The 26,693-nt window shown below is 39.6% G+C and overlaps 1 protein-coding gene across 1 annotated transcript in view; it reads right to left on the minus strand.

Annotated features, from left to right (window-relative positions):
• The window catches only part of LOC127631781 (numb-like protein), a 79,983-nt gene extending 55,897 nt beyond the window's left edge, over window positions 1-24,086 (minus strand). Inside the window, exon 1 of the mRNA XM_052110120.1 lies at window positions 23,860-24,086. The gene's annotated coding sequence lies outside the window, so the exon portion shown is untranslated. The remainder of the gene's footprint in view (window positions 1-23,859) is intronic.
• Between the last annotated feature and the right edge of the window lie 2,607 nt (window positions 24,087-26,693).

Here is a 26,693-nt window from a genome sequence, read left to right on the forward strand (position 1 = left end):
CTACGGTCGTAGCCTACATAAACCGCCAAGGCGGAGTACGATCCCTCCACATGTCACAGCTCGCCCGTCGTCTCCTCCTTTGGAGTCAGCAGCGACTGGAGTCACTGCGCGCCACTCACATCCCCGGCAACCTCAATGTGATTTCGGACGCGCTGTCAAGACAAAGCTTGCCTGGTGGAGAGTGGAGGCTCCAACCCCAGTCAGTCCAGCTGATTTGGGACCGGTTCGGCAAGGCTCAGGTAGACCTGTTTGCCTCCCAAGAAACCTCCCACTGCCCGCTCTGGTATGCCCGGACAGAGGCTCCCCTCGGGGCAGAGGCGTTGGCACACAGCTGGCCTGCGGGGCTGCGCAAGTACGCATTCCCCCCAGTGAGCCTTCTTGCACAGGTGCTATGCAAGGTCAGGGAGGACGAGGAGCAAGTCATTCTGGTAGCCCCTTACTGGCTTACCCGGACTTGGTTTTCGGACCTCACGCTCCTCACGACAGCCCCTCCCTGGCGAATTCCCTGAGGAAGGACCTTCTTTCTCAGGGGCCGGGGCAAGCTCTGGCACCCGCACCCAGACCTCTGGAACCTCCACGTCTGGCCCTTGGGCCGGGATCGCGGAAGATCTAACCGGCCTACCACCGACCGTCATAGATACAATCAATCAAGCCAGAGCCCCTCTACCAGGCATCTCTACGCTCTAAAGTGGCGTCTGTTCGCGGACTGGTGTTCTTCCGAGCCGAAGACCCACAGAAGTGCGCAGTTACGTCAGTGCTCATGTTTCTTCAGGAGAGGCTGGAGAGGAGGCTGTCCCCTCCACCCTCAAGGTGTATGTCGCCGCTCATCGCGCCCACCACTGACACGGTAGAGCGACAAGTCTCTTGGTAAGCACGACTTAATCGTCAGGTTCCTAAAAGGTGCCCGGAGGATAACTCCCTCCCGGCCTAACCTGTTCCCCTCCTGGGATCTCTCGGTCGTCCTTATGGGACTCCAGAAACCCCCCTTCGAGCCACTTGACTCAGCTGGACTCAGGGCCCTCTCTCTCAAGACTGCCCTGCTCATCGCGCTCGCTTCTATCAAGAGGCTCGGGGACCTGCATGCGTTCTCTGTTAGCGACGCTTGCCTGGAGTTCGGTCCAGCAGATACTCTCGTGATCCTAAGACCGCAACCGGGCTATGTGCCCAAGGTTCCTACCACCCCCTTCAGGGATCAGGTGGTGAACCTGCAAGCGCTGCCCCGGGAGGAGGCAGACCCAGCCCTTTCACTGCTGCTTTACGTATTTATCTGGACCGCACACAGAGCACCAGATGCTCTGAGCAGCTCTTCGTCTGCTTTGGGGGACAGCAGAAAGGGAAAGCTGTCTCCAAGCTGAGACTCGCCCACTGGGTTGTCGACACCATTTCCCTGGCTTATCACACCCAGGCCGTGCCCCCTCCCTTGCGGGTCCGAGCTCACTCCACCAGGAGTGTTGCGTCCTCATGGGCACTGGCTAGGGGCACTGCCCTAGCAGACATTTGTAGAGCAGCGGGCTTGGAAACACCTAACACTTTTGCGAGATTCTACAATCTCCGAGTTGAGTCAGTATCGTCCCGTGTTTTCTCAGGTACCGAGCCCGTAGAACTCGGTGGCACGCACACGATCTGACCGGGTGAATCGCTTGCACCTAGCGCCCTTCCCCTTAACCAGGGGAAACAGTGCGCCTTCATTCCCAGGAGATCTCAGGGTTGGGACACTGGTCGATTCCTCCCTAGCCCTCGTGGGTCGCAGTTCAGCGGAGGAACTCGCTGACCCAAACCACTGCGGGTACCACAAGCTACCCTGTACTGGTATAGGTGCTCCACAGGTAAGGCCTCCTTCGGACTCCCCCTGTGTGTAACACCAGGGTTCTGTCCCCTCTGGCGAGCTGACTCCCGTGTTTCCCTTAGGCAGTCATGGCTGCCTCGGCTGCCGTGCTGTATGTTCCCCCCTCTATGAGGCTGGATCCACCACCGCACCGACTTTTCCACATAGGCCCTAAGCAGGCCCCTGATGGTTTTGCCACTTAAACTTGCCTCCTCTCTCGGTAGGCATCGCCTCCGCAGGGTCTTCCCCGCCCTGAATAAGGGCTAAGACCCCTTTCCCTCAATGCGTGTAAGGGCCCCGGCCTTAGTTGCTCTATGCGAGAAACATAGAGAGAAAAGAGGCCCGGCCAGGCTTGGCCCGTTCCCAGGTTGGCGGCCAGCACCTTGTTCCCCTCCAGGGTAACGATAAGGAATCCTGATGGCTTAAATGGGGTATTGGGGAAGGGTACGTGCAGCCTGATACAGTTGGTCGTCCTGCACGTAAGAATACCTGCTCGCTCCTATATCAGCAGTTCACGTACACGGCTCAGCGCATGGCACTTTTATAAGTGGACCCCTAGTGTCGCTTCTCTGACACAACGTGGAGAGAGCGACAGAAGGGGAACGTCTAGGTTACGTATGTAACCTCCATTCCCTGATGGAGGGAACGAGACTTTGTGTCTCCCTGCCACGTCGCTGAGCCGAGCCACTGTTGTGGCCGGACCATTTCCGGCTCCTCGGAAAAATCCTGAATGAACTCCCGTATTTGCGCCGCTTAAATACCCGTATGTCCGGGGGCGGGACATGCAAATATTGGTTGCCAACTCTCATTGGCCTGTTTTCATAGTCCAGAGGTGAATATCGGCGCTCAAGAGAGACCCCTAGTGTCGCTTCTCTGACACAACGTCTCGTTCCCTCCATCAGGGAACGGAGGTTACATACGTAACCTAGACGTTTTATGATACAGCTGTTGGCTCCCAGCAGCCTACAAGCAGAAACCATTATCCTATCAGGCAATGCTTCGATACATTATCTCAAAATAAACCACCTAAAATATATTCCAGTAAAATCTGTTTGCAAACCTGCTGTGTCCTTTAGCACTACATAAAAAGTAAAAGAAGGCTGTTATTTGTGGCCTGAATTGATTGTATTTTAGTGGCTTAGTTTTAAGTGGCTTAGCTTTAATTTGCAGGCCTTGCCCAGTGTATTGGATAGCCTTCACTAAGCAGATACAATGTATTGATTCAATCTAAAATGGAGGAATAGTGAAGCAGACAGAATGAAGTTAGCTTTCCATGCTAAAATGAGACAACATTTATTTCCACCATTCAGCCCAGTGGTGAAAGACTTGTATCATTTAAGCCATGGAAGTGCATCTTACCATGAGCGTTTAGTCTGGTTGTTAGGAAACAAAGCCTCGTTAGAAAAAAAGGGACCCTCTGACAAAATCCCATTCAACCCAGGCAGAGATGCTTCCTGTAAATCTTCTCTGTTTGATAAAAGCACAAATGGTTTGTGGTTAAATGCTATCAGGATGTCCCAGAAAAATGTTTAATGTTCAGAGGTTGCTCTTTCATAGCTCAGGAGACTTTGTGGCGTTATCAGTTATGTTTCATTGAAGTATCAATTTTGTCTCAGGTGTTTCTCCAAAAAATACCTTTGGATGATTTAAAATAAATTGAGGAAATGACATACTTTCAGTAAGATTACAAAGCAATCAATTAACCTGTATAGCATAGCTCAGATAATTTGTTCTTGGAAGAATTTGATAATAAATGTTTGAGTTCATAATACTGAAATGTCTGGCTTTTGATGGCAAACTTTGGTCTCTTGGCAAATCTGTTTTGAAAAATGTTTGAGACATGTGAGATTTCCTGGTCTTTTCAGGAGACAAAATTTGAGAAGCAGGATATTTAAGCAAACACTGCAGAAAAACAAATAAACAAACAGATAAAACCAGCACTGGTTGGTTACCTGGTCTCTTAGGCTGGTCAGGCTGGTCTGTTAGCTGGTTATAGGGGGCGTTTTAGACACTTTTCATCTGGTTAGGCTAGGAGAGCAGCATAAACCAGCAAAGACCAACTTAAACCAGCTAAAACCAGCAAACTTAAGACCATTTAAGCAGTTTTTCTATTTATTTTTTTTATCTTCAGAAGGGAAATCTCCAGTCGCTATATTTTTTTAAATCATTGGTGTATAGGAGAAACAATTGGGATGTCAAAAAGTCCTTTGTGATTTAGTTCCTGATGAATGTATGAAAAAGACAAAGCCCAGAATCTTTTGGGTCTATTTAAAGGAATATTCCAGGTCAAAATACAACTTAAGCTCAAAATGGGCACACAAGCCTTTAATTTCTGAATCACAGATGGCCAGTGCGTCTCATCTTTCAGTGGGCCCCAGCAAATAACCAGCAGAAGTTTGCTGTGCTGCCTTTGTTAGCACGTGCGTCTGTCAAACAGAAGCGTGTGTCAGGAACAATGGCAGAACTACAAAGGCCCACGGCCCAGACTCCCCGCCACCACCACAACTGCTGTGAATTGCAAGGCATGCGCAACTTGTCACGGCTGGAACAATAGGGATCAGGGGATGGGTACTGGGTGGCATCAGGCCGACACAAGGCCCACCCTCAAGGTAGCTTGTCAAAAAGCTTCAATACCCACATTATGTCACAACCTGGCCTTAAAGGGATAGTTCATCAAAAAATGTCAACTCCATCCTTTACTCATCATCATGTCCTTTGAAACCTGTATAACTTCCTTTCTTCTGTTGAGCACAAAAAGTGAATTTTTGAAGAATATCCTGGGCCCTCTTTTCCATATAATAAAAGTGAATGAGGATGATTTAAGCGGGGTTAATTCAGTGGAAGGGAGGTCACTCAAAAAGAAAGGAACATAAAAAGATCCTAACAGCTGAGACAGATCTACAGGGATACAATGGAGTCGGAGTGGGGGAGGGGAGTGGCAGAAGAGAAATGGGACAGGCAAAAAAGAGATGGGTAGACAGGCCACCTTTCTAGAACCCTGACAGGGGTCCTTTGTTACGGCAGCTGGTTGCACGGAGGTCAGACCAGCTGTGCTTCCACTGAACCCCTAACTCCCCCACCCCTGTAGTTTGTCTACTCCCTGACCAAACACAGCCAGCTGTATAAGGGAGGAGTTGGTAGGGTTCAATGAGTTTGGGGGAGGGGTCCATACAGTACCTATGTCTTCTTACCCTAACACATTTCACATCTAAATACACTATACATTTAGCTCTAAAGCAATACACTATGCACTCAGCCATCTAATGTATTTTTTTAAGTACAGTATCATCTCAAATGTAACACAATTTTTTTTTTTTACTACATGTAAGCATTTGCCATACTTCAGCTGAAGCACATGATGTGCCACTAGCTTTAGCACATTACCGGTGTAACAGTTAGCAGAAAGGAACAGTTAGCAGACAAAACACGTAGACATATATTGTTGCACCTTTCAGTCACACACAATAAGGCCGCTTTTCAGCAGTACACAAAAGGTTTGCTATTCAGCTTCATTACACATAAATTCAGTTGGCTTTTCAGCTCAACACACTACACACAAACAGCTTCACGCATCTCACTCTCCCGTCTGCCGCTATCTCTTCTACTTACGTACTCCTGCTGCCCCTCGCTGGAATGCGAGAACGGTGTGGCACGCAGGTGAAAGTCATTCGCCACTTATCTTCCTGGCCTCGCTCTGCCCAGATGCCCAGAAGCTCGGCTCCGCCCTGCTCGCCACAACCAGAAATCAGTCTTACACATGTATCTCAAATAATACACAAATTCACAAAGCGTGGGGTGATGGCAAAGCATTCAACTTGCATTTTGCAAGTTGTTGTCTTCACAGAAGATTCACTAGCTTCCACATTCACCATTAATTACACATGTCTTATCAGGCCAGCATCACGGCCAGGTAACGCCACCCCTTCCGCTAAGTCGTGACCACTGTGTGCATGATGTGTCCAACACTCCAAACTCCGTTATTTTGATTGAAGATTGTACATTATCCGAGTACTCATAGTACTCTACTTCTCCTTGCGAACACACTACTTACATAACAAAATGGCCAAGAATGTCACTGAAGTTTGCAATTGGGATGCAGCTAATGTGTAAAAGTGTTAATTCAGCCTTATATCGACTACTGGTCACCCTGCTGTTCAAGTATCATCCCTGAACCGACCATTAATAAATTATATCAGTCAAACACTGTTAATATACCAATAAACTGACCAGAAAAATTCATATAATTTTTAATTAATATTAACACCCAATATCTGGCATTTCACGATTATCTGCATCAGTCATTAAACATGCATCCTTGGCCAATAAACACCCTGCTATCCAGATATCGGCTTTCTCCACTAAGAAACCCATATCGGCAACCACAAGTCCAAAGATTCTGGCCCACCCTAAATGCCATGTACAGATGGAAATTAAGAAATCTCAATACATTACAATATGGAGAGAGAACAAGTTTGGTATATGGCACGTCAAAAGCACTCAGAGCATGTAATAAATGAAAGCGAGTAAAATATTTCTATTGTGTTGAGTCCATTCTCTGCATTTGCCCACTCCGAAAGCATCTGCCTTGAATCCATAATGTACGTCACTGGATTAGCCAGAAAGATGCTTCTTTTTATTTCAGCATTAAAAGCTGTTGAAATATTTACAAAGAGAAACTATTGATCCCAGTATCTATGCTCTAGCAGTCTGCTCGTAAGCCAACAGCTACACTCACTGCTTGCAAAGGCTGTATATTTTCAGGAAAGGCTGGGTTCTATTAAAAGCCACATCACACGTAACCAGTAAGTGTCCATATGATTCTTCTTATGGATTCAAATAATTGCATAATAGAAGGTAAATACTCACAGTAACAGAAATATTCTATACAGGCCCAGAAAGACATCTAACCTATTACAAATCTTCTTATTCTGTTTCCTGTAAAACAGCAGGAAACGGTGGACTGGCATTGCATCGTTTAAATATATAAATGGCATTTCCTTACATTATGTTTTCAGTCTACTACAATACAAGTGTGTGGCACCATTTTACAATGGTAATGTTTGGAAATTAAGTAGAGTACATTCTGCAGATTGCCAAAGTACTTGAGCTTGATGTACATCTATGATATGAACAAATTGAAGAGAAAACTCTCTTTGGAATATTTGCATTTAGACCTTAGATTTGATACTGTGAGTGCATTTCAGTGTGTGTTTCTGTCTATGAAATGTCCTTCAGTCCACAGACAAGGCACACAGTGGTAGGATTGAACTTAATGTAATAGTTCACCCAAAAATGAACATTCTCTCATTATTCACTCACCCTGATGCCATCCCAGTTGTGTTTGACTGTCTGTCTTCAGCAGAACACAAATTAAGAGTTATAGAAAAATATTGAAACTCTGTAGGTCCTTATAATGTAAGTAAACGTCGAAGATATTAACATATCTTCTGAAGCAAATCGATAGGTTGGTGTAAGAAACAAATTGATAATTAAAACATTATTAACTTTAAGTCGTTGCTTCCGCCCAGTGCCGTATTGATGTTTGAAATGAACTAACTCTCGCGTGGTGTTCGTTCCTCTGTTGTATACAAAGCGCACATTTTTGACTTTTGCGCCATTGCGCTTACATCACTGATGTGTTGACTGCTGGCTGGAAGCAATTTTTTTTAAGTTAATAAAGTTTTATTTCTTACAACTACCTGTCGATTTGCTTTAGAAGACATTAATTGATCAACTGAAGTGGATTACTTATATGCTGTCTAAATATGCCTTTTGGACCGTAAAACAGCCAACAGGATGATGGCACGCATTTACTTACATTATAAGGACCTACAGAGCTTCAATATTTTTCTAAACTATTAAGTACTCTAACTAAAATTGGCAGTTATAACAGAATGCACATCGTCAAAGGATTCAGCTATTAGCAATCACTCTAACCATCGTTGATCCCCTTTGGAGGGTGAATTGTTGACAATTCTAAGCAGTTACAAATTTAAACTTTCAGACATGATGTAATTCACATGAATATGCCGTTTTGTTATTACATGTGTATGAATATTAAGTTGCCCATTTTCTAGAGTCGTTACGGTAGTTATTCTGACTTGTTGCACGGTGAGCAGGAAGAGGATAAAGAGGCTGCTAGCGGGTATAAAAATTAATTAAACAACAAATAAACATGCAAATACAAATCTGCGTACAAGTTATGTAACTGTGAGTTGTGACAATCAGATGCTGTGTGGAGCGATAGAGACTATTTGAGCCATCATGAGCGCTTTTAGCTTAACTCTCTTTAACATGAGAGCTCACCGTGTCAATCAAACATGCGTCTCTCCAGGTGCTCTAAATCTCTCATCATCAGTTACTCATCTCAGCGCTACTCTGTGAGGATCCCAATTTAAATCAGATTAATGTTGGTCACAATACCGCTAATAAAAGATATAACAGTTTAACCTTCAATAATGGCACCGCACCTTAACCCATTTGCTTAATAATTAGTGATTTGTGTTGCAAGATGCCAAAGACAGTAAACAAATCATAGATATTAATTATTTCTCACTGTAGCAGTTTTAGAGCTTGTAATGGATATAGTTTCCTTATTTTTGAAAGTATCTCTGCTGGGTGTGATGCTCTCATGGTTTTTACTGCTTACCAGTATGTCACAATGACCTTTTGATATTGACAATAGAACTATTAATAACGGTTTCAAAACAAATAAATGTTAGCAATTCACAATTAAGGTCATTTTCATGTAATTTTGGTAACACTTAATAAAAAGGTGTAATTTCTGAATATTCGTTTTTTATGAGGTTAAATATTCGAATACCAAATTATTGATGGATGCCCATCCCTATTTGTAACTAACATTAAGTTCATTAGTTCATGTTAACTACTGCAATTTTGTTAAATAATGTTAAAAAATGAGTCATTTTACTGTGTGGGGCATAAACATAACTGCTGCATATAACTTGCAAAAGTGTGGCAAAGGGCACTTTAAGACAAAATCGGTATTGGCCGATGTAATTGTTAAAAATCGGAGATCGTATCTGCCTTAAATTTCCTGATCGGTGCACCACTAATATCATACTTCAAGTTCAAACTATATTCAAATACTTTCTAGATTCTGCAAATCCATATAATTAGATTATGTGAGATAAAAGTAATTTATATGTCCATATGCATTCAGATATTGGTAGAGATGAAGAGGTATTCACAGATATTCCACTTTCAAAAACCTTAATAAGTAAAGTTTGTCAATAGGTTTTCCTGTCAAGTTTCCTGGAATTTAATACCTTCATTTTCTAGCCTCACTCAGACTGATAAAAAAGTGAGAGTGAGTCAGACCACTAGACCAAGATAGAAAGAAAGCGGTGCAATAATAGATGAGATGGGCTCTACGCAAGATGTATTGATTGAGGGCATGAGGCTAAACAGAGCAAGGCATAGACAGATGTGATTTAGCATACCATTGAAGAAAAAAAGGAATCCAACATTCTCCCAAGGGCTATGCTATCCTTCTCTATCTATACCCTCTCTTTCATCTCATAGTCTGGACATTAGCATCTCGATGGATCCCAAAATTCTGCCAAAAGGAAAATGTAAGCCTCATTTACCATTCATTCATTGTGTGCATGGAAAAAAGATGCAATGGAAGTGAATGGTGGTGATGACTGAGGACAATCTTATGCCTAACATCTCGTCCGTGTTCTTTACTCCATCATAATAAAACCATACAAAAAGTCATAAGCAACATAAAAAGGGTGCTGTTTCTCCAAAATGCAGTTGAAATTCAATCTAAGCACAAATGCAACATTTCGAGCAGAATGTTGTTTTAGTGGAGTACCTGCTGAGCTTCAGATGTGTGTGCTTCTCATCTGTGTCCCTGCATGTTGATATCAGACACACTGAAGAGGATCTGTGAACATCTCGCACTTGTGTATGTATTTGCTTTTTCAAATTTTCCATTTGGATGTTTTTTCCTTTTAAAGCTGACCGTAACTTGCAAAGTTTAAACTTTTGTTTTAGCGCAGCGGTTGATTGACAGGTTATGTATGGCGCTTCGCTGCCAGCTGGGACGCATTTACGTACGTGATATTTACACCTAAAATGCGATGTGGTCACATGTGTTTTTGACTACCTCCTGTGGGTTTTTTATTCGATCACAAAATGTTTTAGACCCCATTTACACCTGTATTTTGCTCTGAACAATTGTGCTCGCATCGCCAGAAATGCATCTTAATACCAGGGGCCTGATTTATAAATGTTGAGTATGCACAAAATGGTCATTGAAATTTGCATAAGCAACTTTCCCATGCCCACTGGGATTGATAATAAATAAACTTGGCCTAAATATGTGCAAACTGTCCACAAACACTTGACTGTCTGTTTTACTGGTTTTTGTAAATTGGCAACTGAACAGACTGATTCTAAATTCTGCTTTTCATTTAATAAAATAAAAATCATAATAGAAACTTAAATTAAGCACTTAAATAATAAGTAATTGTTATCTAGCCAATATTAGGCTACATTAATCTTTCATAATTAAAAATACTTTAAAATATAAACTGTAAAAATAAATATTGGAAGTGAAAGACTTTTCTGTGCCATCATAAGTATGAAATGTACTTTTAATGACAGCCAGGATCACTTGGCTCATGATATTTTTCGATCCTATAGACCATTCTCTTCAAATTGTGTTGTACAATACAGACATCCTGTTTTGAGGGCATTTGAATAAAGATAAATCTGTCATGCACACTTGAGTCTGACTGACGTGGAATGGCCTGTTATAACAAACTTTATAATGCAGGACACTGCCAAACACATTCAGAAGTCAAACAGACCACTGGAGAGACTGGTAGTGAGTGGGGTGTCTGGATATGCCTGGATAGGTCAGAAGAAACACTGTACCAAAGCCGCACACAGCTACACAATATTTGTGAATGATGTGTTGCCTGTCACACTTCATCCTGTCTCGAATCGCTTGGAAAAACAGTTTCCATTCCAAAAAAATCCATTGAAATCCAACAGTATTTTTGGTTTATAAGTGGAATATGGGGGGGGGGGGGAAGCTTGCTTGTTTTATTTTTGAGTGATCCGATGTCAGACAACAGTGTTTTCACTGCCAAAATATATATTTTTTGGTGTTCAGTAAAAGGTATCTTACACTTAAGGATCTATAAAAGAATATTCAAAAGTTTAAAAATGATCTGAGCATCAAAACTGCTTAAGGTTAAATTTAACGCAGGTTAGATATGCTTACAAAAATCAAAAATAATTTCCCATTGGGGTGAGAATTCACTTTGCCGATAGCCTAGTCAAGATTCTCTGAAAACCTCATTACACATTTTAAAGATTAAAAAATGATTTTTGGCAGCAGTGTCTATCTTCAAGGCACATGTGACATTTACAGTCTGTATTTGGGATGCACCGATACCACTTTATCTCTTCCGATTAATAATTCCGAATAATTATTATTAACGTTATTAAACACAGCCTTTTGTGATTCACAGAGCTATTGCACGTCTTCAAGTGGCTTTGAATAAAATTCAGTGTCATATGAATGACTTTAATTGTGTTTTAATGGTTCTTTTATTACATTTTTTGAGCTTGACAGTAACTAACATGACTAACACGCAGTATTTGGATCAGTCTCGTCGGTCTGATACCCGTATCAATATCGGATCTGTGCATCCCTAGTCTGTATTATCGTCTATTCTCCTAGTTTCTTATACAGTTAAATGCGGTAGCATCACGTGTCAGCAACATGCATGTGTAAATTACATGCAGATTAGGTTTTGCATAGTAAAAACAGGCTTTTTACGCTCCATATATTGTTATTTTGGGGTGGAGAAGGGGTGGAGAATAAATCAAATCTTCTGCTAACTGGGATTTATTAAGTGAATTTTGAGATGGTGATGGCATATGTACAATTTCTACCTTTAATGTCTTTTTATGTTTGAATTTCAAGATTTCTGAGTTGAAAATTTCTTTAAGTGCAGAAGAACACAATTCTTCTTTGAGAGGTTAACATGTTCTGAGTTTAAATAAAATCAAACAAATGGCTCTCAGATCAACAAACTCCTTCCTCTGTAAATGACACTGGACAATGGTTTGTGGGGTATGTCTACTGGTGACAAGAAAAAGGATCTTAAAACAGGTATTGATATTGTAGTGTTTGTGTTAGTGTAACTACTTACGCAAGTACTGAATAACACAAATGGTCATGTAGTGAATAAAATAATAAATAATTATTTTGTGTAGCTGCTGGGAATTACACAGAATTCTTGCTATTTATAATTGTAACTAGATTGTTTGAGTGGTGCCTTTCCATCTAAAAGTTGCAAAAAATAAAGCGAGTACAAATAGCATGCACCAAACTATCTAAAGACAAAATTAAACCGAGCCTGAAATGTATTCTGATGATTTTGTAAACTTTATTGCTTAAGTAAAAGACTCAAAGTGTATCTACATACTGTCATTAAACAGGTAAGATGAACCCAGGCCTGCAAGACAGACATGTTCTATAGATGGGTCCATTGGCTAATCAAAATCTTGGTCTAGGCAACATGCAGCCAGCCTGGCAATGATTACACATAATAGCCTACAGAAAGCATGAATGTCATTCCAGTTCAAGAAGCTATCAGTGGTCATTAAAGCACCAGAAAGCCATTGTGAGTTCCAGCTAAATGTCAAATGGTTAGTATTACTGGAAGCATGCATGCTCCAGGGCACACAATTCTCATTTCTTGTCAATTTGACATTTTGTTTTCATATAGGGGCTTAATTACTCTGTAAAAATGAAAATGAGCAGTTGATACATTGCTATTTTTATTTATCTATCGAAAGCGTAGTCACACAGATTTTAGAACTTTGCAACCGATATGGGAAACAGGATATGATGTCACAGTCCAGGGTTTTTAATAAATAATAAATTACAAATAAATGCAAAATGTAAAAAAAATAAAAAATACTATATACTCCACTTTCATACACAGAAAACCATGCAGCTTTGTAGTTTGTATTATTTGTATTGAGCTAAGAGGCCAATTTGTGACGTTTAGATCCTCTATTGTTCAAACATTGTTTTAGCTAAACGAATTTGCAGGTCAGAGTCGAACCACTCTCATGTAACCAGAATTTGACTATTAGCTTAATAAAGGCTAGGGATGCACCAATACCACCTTTTCTCTTCCGATCCGATTCTGATATCAGAAATCTCAGTATAGGCTGATAACGATCCCGATCCAATACCAGTGTTGTTGTTTTTGAATATCAGTTTAGAATTAGGGATGCACCGATTGTGTGATTCTGGGCCGATACCGATACCGATGTTTAAAATAACAATTTGGCCGATGGCCGATGTGATACAGTTTGTTTATTTTGTTTTTGCTGTTATTTAATCTCCCTTTTGTGCCAGTGAAACAAAGAAATCTTCATTATAAAAAATAAATGAGCTGTTTTTAAATCTTTCAGCCCTGCATCACACTCACACAAATTTATGAAACCTTCTTTCAAATAACAAATAACAAATAAAAAATGACTTTCAAGAGCCTTTTTAGCCTGATATTCACCTGCTATACAGCTAAATCATATTAAACTAGATTCAATCACAGGCCAGACAGTAAAATCACCACCGACATGTTCTTGCACTTGAAAACAAACCACAGGTGCGCACCGCATCCATTGCCCTCATACGTCATGCCAGAGTCGTGTCCAGCCAGTGGCTGTGGGTGGTATTATAGCACCACCTGTTGGATCTTCTCCAAAACTGCAGCTGGGTAGGCAACTGTTGTCCAAGTCATCCGCAAATAACCAAGACATATAAACAGATAAACATCGGTCACTGCCATCGGTGAAGGACATCATATTTGCCGATAGGCCGATGTCAGTCAACAAGGTGAAAATCGGCCGATACCGATGTTTGGCCGATACATCGGTGCACCCCTATTTAGAATATCGCTCAGATATTGTGTACCGCTGTGAAGGCTAAAAATAGAATGTGTGTGTGTGTCAACAGAGCAGCACCCTTCACTGACGCGCTGGAGCTGCGTGTGCATTTTATATATTTACTAATTAAACACAGCATTTTGTGATTCCCAGAGCTATCGCACCTCTTCAGTGCCTTTGAATAAAATGCACAAGTCATATAAACTACTTTGTGTTTTATGGTGCTTTTATGTCATTTTTTGAGCTTGACAGTAACGAACATGACTAACACATAATATCGGATTTTGGATCAGACTGACACCGATCCATCTAAAAGCTTCAGTATTGGAGCCGATACCGCATACCTAATAAAGGCTGGTCGATATCAGAATTTGAAGAAAGTAGGTCAAAAGTTCTGCTGCTAAAATTGGTCTGTGTTTACTGAGAACTGGAACTGTGGTTGAGGGTAAATGGCCACAGGGTGGCATCAAAAGTGAGTTAGTCAGTTGCATTTAGTCGTAAATGTTTTAGAACAGTAAACAGGAATGCATATTTTGTTAACTCTACCCCATATCCTGAATCCCAACCCTAAACCTAACTGTCATTGGAGTAAAAGTTTAATTTTAGAGCAAAATGCAACCTCCGAATAGCACTCACAATTGTTTATGTGAGTGAGATTACTTCCTGGTTTCCATGGGACCAGAACCATTATTTATAAGACTGCTCACGCAATGCAGGGAAATGTGAACATGACTCTTACATATTAGGAAATGGTCAGCAATTCATGAGATTGGGATTGCGCTTGTCAGTAATTTAGCAGAATGGGGTACATTTCAGGATACATAAACATTCGGAAGAACATTTACAGAAATTGCGTGTAGACTTCGTTATCAAACTGTCCATTCAAAAGTAATTAGTACTTATTATTCCACAGCTCTCTAGAATACTTGATTCTGACTGGTCAATGGTGCCATCCAGTGGTCTGATTTTGCTTGCCGCACATCCACGTATCAGACCGCTCATCTGGGTTCTGCGAGCCGTCTCTCCTGCTTCTAAGATCACTATGTGATCTCTACAAGTAAGCTAATAAAATAAGGTTTCATGTCCATTTATTTGTTTATTTGGCAATAGTCTTGTAATAGGCTGAATCCTGAGGATTCATTTTCACAACATAAACACCAACAGAACTCTGACGCAAACCGGAGGTTGATTTCAGATTTTCAACTATTTCTTTCTTTTCAAATGACATAATTTCAATGCAAATCAATGTTATATGTCCATGTATTCATTTATTTGGTTATAAACCATGTAATAAGCGGTATAATGTACAGTCAGCTGGTTGCTATTGCAAAATAAACCCATTCAGGGTGATACAAGTCCCCTTCACTTCGCATCAAGGTCCTTAGATAACAACCAGCTGACTGTACATTATCCCTTCCTTACAAAGCAGAATATGCAGTTCTGCTTGTCTTGTTTGCTTGCTACTAAGTGTCAAACAAAATTCTGAATCTTTAGAAAATTAGAAATCACAAATCTGGTCAAATGTGGCAAATCCACATCCAAAAACGTTGTCCTTTCTCAGAAGCTCTCATCGAATCATCCAACCTTTTAAAAATGATTTTGTTTCACACGATTGTGTTTCAGTTGGCCAGTCTAGTAAGAGTGTGCTGTCTGAAGCTGAGACTAGAGTTCACCTAACTTGAACTTTGGTAAGCAGTGAAATACAAAACGTCTATGCAAATGTTTGCATTCTCACTCTCCAATGTTCAGATGTGTATGAATTGAACACAAACTAGAGTGACTGGACCATAACACTTAAAAATGACATTTAGTCAGATTGATTTATTCATATTGTATGCCAGTTAATTCAGATAACACACAAAGCACTGAAATTTCTGCACCACTACCATCACCAAACGGAACTGTAAAAATAAACATTGCTTTCTAACAGTTTTCCAGAATACTCCCCACTTATGCCATTGATCTAACAAACAAAAAGTACTCTCAGCCTTAAACTCATACCATTGAATGAGTCAATGTTGCTGTGACAGCGGTCGGGATGCTGAAATAAACAGAGCAATATTTTCATAGCACCACAGAGAACAGTGTTTAGTTTTCGAGGAAATCAACCCACAAATGGCTTACTTGTAGTTGTGCTTATAAAGCTGGGACAGGAGTATTTTAAAAGACATACTACAGATTAATGGTAACAATTTCAGGTTACCAGTTTTTACAATGAGGTAAAATTGGTGTACAGCATCTACAACTGGGAGATTAGCTTAGGGTCTTATATCCTACAAACTTGTTTCCTCCGACTTTTCCTCCTTCACCTCATTCCAGCAGGATCCTCCGTCACAGATGAGAGGAGCTGTAACATCTGCTCAACAGCTGAAGGCTTCAGACAAATGTTTAGAAAGGGGAGGAATAGAAACTGGGAAATGCCAGGAAATGCAAAGAGGGAAAAGCTTCCACACCCTACATCATTTGTCTATGTTAGCATCAGGTATGAGTCACAGATGTTTCATTACACTGAAGGGCATTGAGCAGCACAAACCACGCCCACCTTTAACCGAGTCACAGACATGTGATAGCTTAAACTTTTTTAGACGTGTATTTGTGGGGAGTCTAAAGGTAAATCTAAATGTCTTGGCAAACACAAGAATCATGTTTTGTTAAGTAATGTTTACCACAGACCTTATTTTACTCATTAATCCAAAACTACCATTATAAAACCCCATAGGAAAATCCTGAGGAAACCCATGGCGAATTAGCCTTCGAACAAATTGTCATCAAGGCTGAACAGCTCTATTCAGAATTTGGTTAATGTGAGTTAAGAATGTGCTTACAGTTACTCTTTTAGTTAATTGTTGCTGTTACTTTTTAATCTTTTTGTTTTCCATTTTTAATAATACATATTGTTCGTTAAAATAATTTTTTTTCCAAAAAGAATAATTTGTTAAAGCTTATTTAGAAACCATTCTTGGTAAAGTTCATGAAAAAAAAAAACGTGCACTTTAATTTACGAGTAATTGAGAACCAGTTTTTGGTGGGTTAGAGTACTCGAATACAAAATTAATCGAAAAAAGCCCATTCCTATTGGCAGATGTTGTTCTAAATCAGTGGTTCTCAACCGGTGCGGCGCGCCCCCCACTCTCCCGGGGGGGAGCGAGTAGGCTACGATGGAAGGGAAAAAAAACTGGAAAATAAATTTTTTTGGGCACATTTTTTTTTTATCACTAAACTACTGTCATAAAAAGTTATAGTTTTGTATATACATAACTCCTGAATAAAAATGTAAATGTGTTTGGACTGATTAAAAAAAAAAAGTTTTGAACAAATTTGATTGGTTTGTCGATAGTGAGTGCAAATGCAGGTGATAAGCGGTTTCATTAAGCGAGTCATTGAGTCGTTCATTCAAACGATTCATTCAAACGGCCGATTCATCAAGAATGAGACAGATGTTTGTGAATGGGTCATTGAATCTTTGACTCAACCGATTCGTTCACAACACTGAATCATTCAAAACACGATTGAGTATTGGTGTGAGATGCGCTATGGCTATGCTGTGATCTTAGTTTGGATTCATCGGATCTATTTTCGCTGCTAAAATAGACCAAAACAGTCATTATTTCGTCTAAAATGTAAGTGACTTAATATTATTAACTTGTTTGTTGAACTGTCATATGAAATCAGTGTCACATTTTCAATCGTGAGGGGATGGTAAATTAAGTGATGGTCACTTGTCAGCTCTCTTGGTCGTCAGGTCGTGTGATGTATGTTGCTGAACTGTATTCAAATGTTATAAATATAAAAACGCCACATTTTGAAATTTAACTGCAGTATGTCAATTAAGTTTATTTGTGTGTGCTGCGCTCATAGACTTTAGAAAACGGCGCTCATTTGTTTGATTTCAACCTGTCTTTGCAAGGCCGCGAAACTCATATTTTGCTCCTTGCAGACAAAGTGCACGCCTTCACACAAAAACTAGACCTCTGGCATGGCCGCATCAGTCGAGGGAACTGCGACATGTTCCCCAGCCTTGCAGACTTTATCATTGATGCAGGCACGTCACACGATTTCTCCTCCCTATTTCAATCAGCATCTGAGCACCTGTCAGCAATGAGAAAACAATTTGCGACGTACTTTAAAGAGGATTATCGCTCTTTTGCGTGGGTTCGAGATCCGTTTGTGTGCACAGCAAACGAGCTATCAGTTGATATGCAGGAACAGCTTATTGAGCTGAAGAGTGACAGTAGACTGAAGGAAATCTTTAGCTCCTGCCCTCTTTCGTCATTCTGGGCAGCATTGATGCAGGAATACCCTGAACTCTGTGACGTCGCCTTGAAGATTCTCCTTCCTTTCGCTTCGACATATTTGTGTGAGGCAGTATTCTCAAAAATGACTGCACTCAAAACGAAATACCGCAATTGTGCACAAATCGAGGATGATTTGAGGCTATGTTTATCAAACATTGAGCCAAGAATTGAGGATCTTTGCAAGGCAAAGCAGGCTCAGGTCTCACATTAACATCACCTACCAGCAAGCTTCTGTAAAAAATGCAGAGGATGCCTACTATTAGGCCTAGTAATAATAACAATAATAAAGCATACATTAATATCTGAGGTCTGGTGCCAATTCCCAATTATAGCAATAGCCTAGTAATGATAATAGGCCTACTGATGATGATGATAATAATAATAATAATAATAATAACAATAAAGCATGTAACCTCATATAATTATATAGCAATAGCCTAGTAATGATGATAGGCCTACAACTACTCATAATAATAATAATAATAATAATGCCTGCAAGCTCACATTAGAAGTCTGGTGCTACTGCCAATTATAATAATAATAATAATAATAATAATAATAATAATAATAACAACAATAAAGCATGGGGCGGGGCGGGGGGCACTGGGGCCCCAACTGCAATGAACCAGCTTTGGGGGGGCCCAGCTTGCAAAAGGTTGAGAACCCCTGTTCTAAATAATCGGAAATCAGTATCAGCACACATTTTTACTTGACATAAGTAAATTACTTTCGGAACCTAAAGTAGTCAGGTTGATTGAGTCAAATGTAGGGCTGGGAGATACATTACAATGATATAGATGATAAACTTTTAAGTAATTTTCCATATTTACTATGGGATGGGCACGAGTACTTGAGGACTGGGGTACTCGGATGCGGCAGCAATGATCGATCATGAAAACAATGATCGATAGTGATCACGCATGATGTGACTTTTCACTTAATTATAAATCCAGTGACAATTACCTCACAACTAAACACAAATGTGTCAAAGACGGAGCTTATTTAACATTTTGAGATTGATTACATTGTGACTTTGAGGGGTAGGCCTACATTGATTATCAGAGAATTCTCATGGCAAACAAACTGATATGTTTGTTGAAGACGCTGCAATGCTATCGTTAAAATAATAAAAACAAAAAGATTGTCATTAACCACGTTTTGAAAACCTGTCTCTGTAAAACGTTTGCTAAACACGCTTTATTATCATTTAATGTAAGAACGTTGACTCGTTAATGGATATTATTTAATGAAAGTGAATGATTGTATCTGACTAAACCTCCCTGCCCTGTGTGACATAACACACACACCTGCATCTCGACGAAATTAATGAAGATTTCCGATCGAGTTTCTAAGTTAGATATCCGATATAAAGTCATTCCTTTGCACATTTTATTATGATTCTCTGAGTTGAATGGAACATGTACTTAAGCAGACAAAATGGCCAAAATGCCCATCCCTAATATTTAGCCAATGTTTTACAATTAGAAAATGCAGTTCTGAAGTTATACACACACAACTAACTAACTGAATCACATGAAGTCAACCGGTTGGGAAGTATTATCATGCTAGCAGCTACCTAGCCCTGCTGTCATGCAAACCAGTAATGAGGCTCGGTTGCCGCTAGCTGGCAGCTAGCTTGTTATCCAGCTAATATATTGTTGTGTACAGAACAAGCGCTGAAAATGCAGTACAGCTATTGACTGAATACATCAGCATCTCCATTGCTGTATATTTATTTACTATTTAGTTAAACGTGTTTCATGATCCATAGAAAGATCACTGTCAAGTGTGCAAATGTTTTGACATAAGTCTTTCAGTGGATGTAATGGGCTACATCTAATTATGGGCTACAGCAATTGCTTCATGTCGGGTTACGTAGCTGACACGCGAGGGGCCAAATCCAGGAAGAAGAACATTGTTGGAATTCTTGGAAACTTCAAAAGGATTGTCCATGAGGACAGTCAAATGTCCGCTGAAGACAATGAAATTGTGGCGAAAAGATGTCACACACTATATGTAGGTTTACATCCTACATTCTAAATAAACAGGACTAAATAAAGTTAAGTTGTGTTTACATTCATTCTTAAGGTCCAACATGAAATATATATTGTGGAAAATATTGATATTGAATGATGTGAAAAAATATATTATGATAATGTTATAACATTTTTGACTTAACTAAAGCAGAATAAAATTGTATTTACATGTTGCCACATGGAAGTCATGTACAATCATTATTTTTGATTCCGTTTGGTGAGTTCAGACTAATCTGTTTTTACACTAAAAAAGCTCGGGGAACGAATTTAACAGAACACAGGCGAACACAGGTTTAATTGAAGAACACATTTTCAAAAAGTGCAGATGGACGCAAAGGCATGTTCGGTGTAAACAGCCTCTAAGGTTTTCATTCAAGAATGAGAAACAGCATGAATCTGTACAGTTTGTGTGTGTGAAAAGTGCTTTGCTTGTATTTTCAGAGTGTTTAGGACAGACTCGAAGGCTGAACAGCAATGCATCTGCTAAAAATCGAGCTGTGCAGTTTCCCTGCCATTTCAGGTTGTAGATGCTAAATGTGGATGCTACAAAGAACAAAGGCAGAAAACAGGAGATGCTACTTCATTCCTGAAGTGTATGGAGGAACTGCAATCAGTAGGGAATTTCATTTCATTTTGTAATTGCTGTCTCGCTGGCTTTGAAGCTGTGCATAAAAGGGAGCACTCTGAGGCACAAACAGAGATGCACATTTATACATGTTTCTCTTGCCCTCTCACTTCGTTTCTCTTACATAAACACACAGACGCACTCATACAAAGGGTGTGAGCTCTTGTAAAGCATCGTCTGCTGTTCAGATTATAACTGAAAAGCTGCCCTATTCTTTCACCCACCCTGTAGCCCCTGCCTTAACACTCCAGCATCATGTATTGCTTTTTAGATATCAGCATAAAGGAAAGCCAGTTCTTAAACTACCAGGTCCACATGGAATCTGTGTATACAGAACTCCATGAAAAGCTCAATTAAATTAAGTATTTTGGATAATTTGATAAAGCTTTCAGCAATAAATATGAGTGTATTACTTTCAGTTCAACACATTTTACCATATTTAAATCCATTCCACATATTTTCCCCCAGAATCAAGTCCACACACTCTTATTACACAACTCACAACTTTCCATAAATAAAAGGCTTTTCAGATGGTACCATAGTGCTTAAGATAAACATGAAATAGCATTTGCCATCTATTTTACATCTGAAATGTGACATAATTCAGAGTGAAAATCATGTAATGTTCAGGAACTGAATGGATCTTGGAAAGTGAGCATTCCATTCTATGGAGCCAGACCTGAATGTGAGTTCAAACAATGCCTATGTAGCTTTTTGCATCAATACCTTTTTGGTTTTTAATAATACTTTCATAATATTTTCCCACAAAATATTTAAACAAAAAATCCCCTCCCAAAAAAACTTTGTGAAATGGTTTACGTCAATAACAGAATGTTAAGTAAGCTTTAGAACTGATCTAACTGAGACGGAGCATTTAAGTCTAGATCTCCATTTTACAGTCCTTAATTTAATAAAAAAAAGTTTTGATCCAAGACTTTGAGGAATTCTGATGCACTGCCAAAGCATCATTAAATCACCCATTATAACCACTAGAAGAGGGAAAAGCTGTATCATTCTGTCACTAGGGATTTCACTGTAAAGTCCATTTAAAGTGTGGTCATGCATACTATAAACAGTCATGTGCAAGTGCATTTGGTATGATATTCTTCATGCAGAATCAAATGTGAGGTGAGCATGGCTTGTAAAGGCTGACCTTTAGAAATTGAGTGAAACTACTTTGATTTTCACAGCTGAATGCCATTCACTCTTTCATTTGATTACAATAAATTACCCCATGATTTCCCACACAGATGTACCAGAGCAAACTGAAAGAGTCATTTTCCAAAGTCCCTTTTTCTGGCTGAAAATGTTTTCAAAGTGGTCAGATGGTAATTTCATGGTACTGAATGACACCTATATTCATATACAGTTGTAATTACATGGTACTCCAATGTACTTCAAAGAATACTCTGGTTTTACCATGGTACATGCCCACAAATACATGGTATTATACAAAACATCATGTTATTTGTCCAGCATATTTTTACCACATTATCATGTCCAAAAAGCCATGATAATACAGTATCATGTTACTTTTTGGTACTTTTTGTGTCACAATATCCTGTACAATTTGAGAGGTTTAGATAAAATAAAAATAAAAATCTCAAATATATTACAAAATGATGCTAAAAAATGATTGTAAATTGGATGCACAAATTTCCATAAACATACCTGAAGAGAGATTTTTGATATACAAAAGTCACACATCACACATCATTATATATGGAAAAAGCACTGGTGATTAGGGAAACTAAATAATATTGCCTCTAAAGGAAAACAGATTGTTAAATGCTCCTTCTCAAATTCAACACATTAATAGAGTGTTAATAGAGTGGCATTGCCAGGCTTACTTTCCATTATGCTTCATGAGCATGTCACAACTTCAAGAATAACAGTTTGCTTTATATATCATCTTATGTCAAACAGGAAGCTCAGGAAGCATTATTATCACCACTAATCAACATAGAATATTTAGGAAATGGCCTCAAGGTATAAAGAATGTTTTATATTTGTAATACTGAAAACAAACAGAAGCAAAAAGGCGCAAATCCCTCTACACTGACATGACTACAAGCATACTTTCCGGAAAAAGACACGTTCACTCATTTCAATTAAATAATTGCTCAGGAAGACCGGAAAGGTCTTTTTAAAGCACCACTCTCTGTATGAGTGGGATTGTAGTCCATTGTTTAGAAGACACACCCTGATCATTACAACGGAAATGACATCTTTCTTCAGTGCCATATCTTGGCTGGCAGCCGCCAGATTGCTCTTTGCCCTCATACTATTGAAGTTTCAGCTGCTGTGTCTATCTGGATTACAATTGCAGACTTGCATCACAGAAGACAGACACAAGAACAGACGGTATGCCCACTCTGGACAGCCAAAAAAAAAACATTCAGCTGTTATGGACACATTCAGACCAACCCCAACAGTCAGTGTGGCAGGTGATTAAATAGTGCAGCACAGAAAAGTTGTTCACAGCAATCCCCAGAAGTAAGTATTACTTTCACACCAGCCCAAAATGACTGTACCCCTCGGGGGATCAAATCAGAATAAAATGATAAGCACTTTCTTGAATGTGAATTCTTTAACTCAATGTGTTCTGCAAACACACAGATTTAGGGTTTAGCACCTTTAAAGTACCATCAACCAGCAGATTTAACTATTTTAAGTGATCAGTTTCAATGAATATTGTACTACCATAATAACAGTGATCAAACACTTCTTTAAATCAAAATCTTTGAGTTTACAATACAATTTAAGGTCAATATCAGCCAAATAAGAGCCCAGAAAAATAAATTATATGATTTCTCCATTCTATTCATTATCTGCTGATTACGATTTTGCTGAAAATGATCAAGGACAGTGACAAACACCAAATAGTTTAACCATTATGGATCAATAACAGTCATCTAAAAACATGTATCTAATAGGGATGCTAATAGAATAACTTAATTATTGTATAACTGATCAAATATCTGCATGTCAAAAAGACATGATAAAACCAGGTATCAGATATCTATGTACAAGCAATCTTCAACCACTTCAGCTCTTTCCAGTGACAACATAAAACTATAAATAATTCAAGTTAAATGCATTTTGCGAGCACAGATGGCCACTGAGACTTACCGAATGGAACGATACTGAGTACCCGTGCCTCCTTTTGTGTAATCCACAGAAAATGTAGTGGGAAAAATAATTTCAGATTATTCTACATCAGAATATCTCGCGCACTGGTTCGGTCGGCTCGCGACAATCACGCTCGCTAAAATGCACGTGGAGTAAAGTGCTTCCTATAGTCGTAAATTTTGAAAACAATCGTTAGAAATGGATGGATTTTGGATAATCTCTGCGTATGTTATTCACTGAGCAGCAGCCACTGGCGCATAGACTGCGCTCCTCCCGCGGCTCCACCCGCTAGCCCCGCCCTCAAAGCGAGCCCATTGGCGCAAACAAGCCTTTATGCAAATATTCTCTTCCCGCTGAAGTTCAAGAGTCTGAAGAAGACGCATCAAAAGCCGCAGCAATATGGGATTAAATTAGACTCAAAATGATTAACAAATGCGTGCATACATATCCGCCAATTTGATAAACATTGCAAATGTATCTTACAATCCATAGACTTACAATGCCTTTCAACTTGTGTCTGTGAAATTAAAAATTAAACGAATGTGCTGGGATTTGTACAAATAGAGACATATTTGTGAGCACACATGTTCCCTTTTGTATAAATGTATCACAATTCAATTTGTGTGTGCAACCCAAAGAAGATGTTCCAAATCAAACACAAAATGGTCTTGTGAAATATTGAATGTGCGTTTGTGGATAAAGAGAGACGCATTCATTCATAGATGTCTAATTGTGTTGATTCTGTTTGATTCTTTTGAATTTTGAGACTTTTGTTTAGCTGTTTTTACCATGGCCGACTCACACACAAACAACTACCAATGGATAAGACCTACATTTATTAATTAATGTTTGCATATCTACCCATTCATTTAAAAAAAAAAAAAATTTAAAAAAATAACAAATGTGTATTTCAACCATAAAAAATGCATTATAACTTGCATCTGTGAAATTTATCATTAAATATATGTGTTGGAATTTGTACAAATAGAGACAGATTTGTGAATACAAGTGTTCCTTTTTGTACAAACACATCACAATTTGTGTGTGCAACCAAAGGGAGATGTTCCAAATCCAACACAAATTGTTCTTGTGAAGCATTGGATGTGCATTTGTGAAACAAGTCGATGTTCTATGGTGAAAACAGGCATAGTGGATGAGGGGCTGGTCCTCCATTGGAATATCACCTCAGTTTTGGTGGTGTTGACTGACAAGCCCAGTCTGCTGTAGGCCTTTACAGCAGCAGAAAGGGTGGTTTGCAGGTCTTCTGGGGTGTGAGCCATAAGCACACAGTTATCAGCATACTGTAGCTCAATGACCTCGTGGTCTAGAGTGATCCCACTACTGCTTTCCAGCTCATCACAGAGAAGTTTCATGACACATAGGAAGAAGATGTTGAAGAGTAACGGCACCAACACACAACCTTGTTTTGCCCTGGTGCATATATTAAAGGGCCCTGATTCCTGTCCCCCTATGGTCACACGGGTAGTGGTGCACCGATCTAGAAATTTGAAGCCAATACAGATCACCAATTTTTTAACACTAAGATCAGCCAATACCGACGTGCCCTTTGCCACACTTTAGCAAGTTATATGCTTCAGTTATATGATTATGCCCATCACACATAGCACAGTGTTTTACAACAACCTTTTTTCTTGCAACGTGCAAACAAGCAAATTCATAAAGCCAAATTGCAAACATTAAAAAAAGTGCAAAAATTACGACTTGCAAATCTGAAGTTGGGTCACGGAGAGTTTGTATCAATCCATCATTGATCCTTAGCTGTGAAGCAAATCCAACCTTGTGTTGACCATCATTGATGAAGCATTCCGAGTTAGCACAAACAGCTCTTGCGAGGAGATGAATATGGTGGACTGTGCGATGCTTGCTCAGGTTTTAATGACGGTGAACCTAAGCTAATTGGGTGAATCTCTTCGCCAGCCGTGGGCAGCACCTTTCTCCTTTTGATGTCATAAGGGGCTGCAATCCTGAGCAGCTTGTTCGGAGACACTGTTTTTTATTGAAGGGCAAAGGAAAGAAATGAGGGGATGGTCTTTTACCATATTTGGTGGTTGACTACACACACTGGGGACACATAATTATGTGTATTAGTTAATACACATTAATGCACTATGATCTAACATGAACTAACAATGAACAATTGTATTTGTATTAACTAACATTATGATTAATAAATGCTGTAAAAATATATTGTTCATTGTTCATGATACCTAATGCACTAACTAATGTAAAAAAATTACACCTTCTACCAAAATTACATTAAAATTACATTAATTGTGAATTGTTAACATTTATTTGAATTAAAAACAGTTATTAATAGTACTGTTGTCAATATCAAATGGTCATTGTGACATACTGGCAACCAATAAACATAATGGCATCACACACAGCAGAGATACTTTCAAAAATAAGAAAAATATATAAATTATAAACTCTAAAATTTCTCCAGTGAGAACCCAAAATGAGAACCCAAATCACGAATTATTAAGCAAATGTGTGAAGATGTGGTGCCGTTATTGAAGGTTAAACAGTTATATCTGTTTGTGGCAGGGCAGAGGGCGGGGCCGGGTCGTGATTATACACACCTGGTCCCTTATCAGGCTAATCAAGCCTCCGAGACGGATAGAGGCTGACTGCGGAGGATTGTGCGGGAGAGAGATATAGTTTATGGACATGTCCATCATGTGTGTGTTTGTGTCTTCTGTTTCAGTTTATTATTAAACTATTATTTATGTTGAAAAGCCGGTTCTCGCCTCCTCCTTTCCATTGACTGCTTTACACTGGTGCTGAAGTCCGGGAAGGAGGAGGGATACGCC

Source organism: Xyrauchen texanus, chromosome 38 (assembly GCF_025860055.1).
Source record: "Xyrauchen texanus isolate HMW12.3.18 chromosome 38, RBS_HiC_50CHRs, whole genome shotgun sequence".
NCBI classification, from domain to species: Eukaryota; Metazoa; Chordata; class Actinopteri; order Cypriniformes; family Catostomidae; genus Xyrauchen; species Xyrauchen texanus.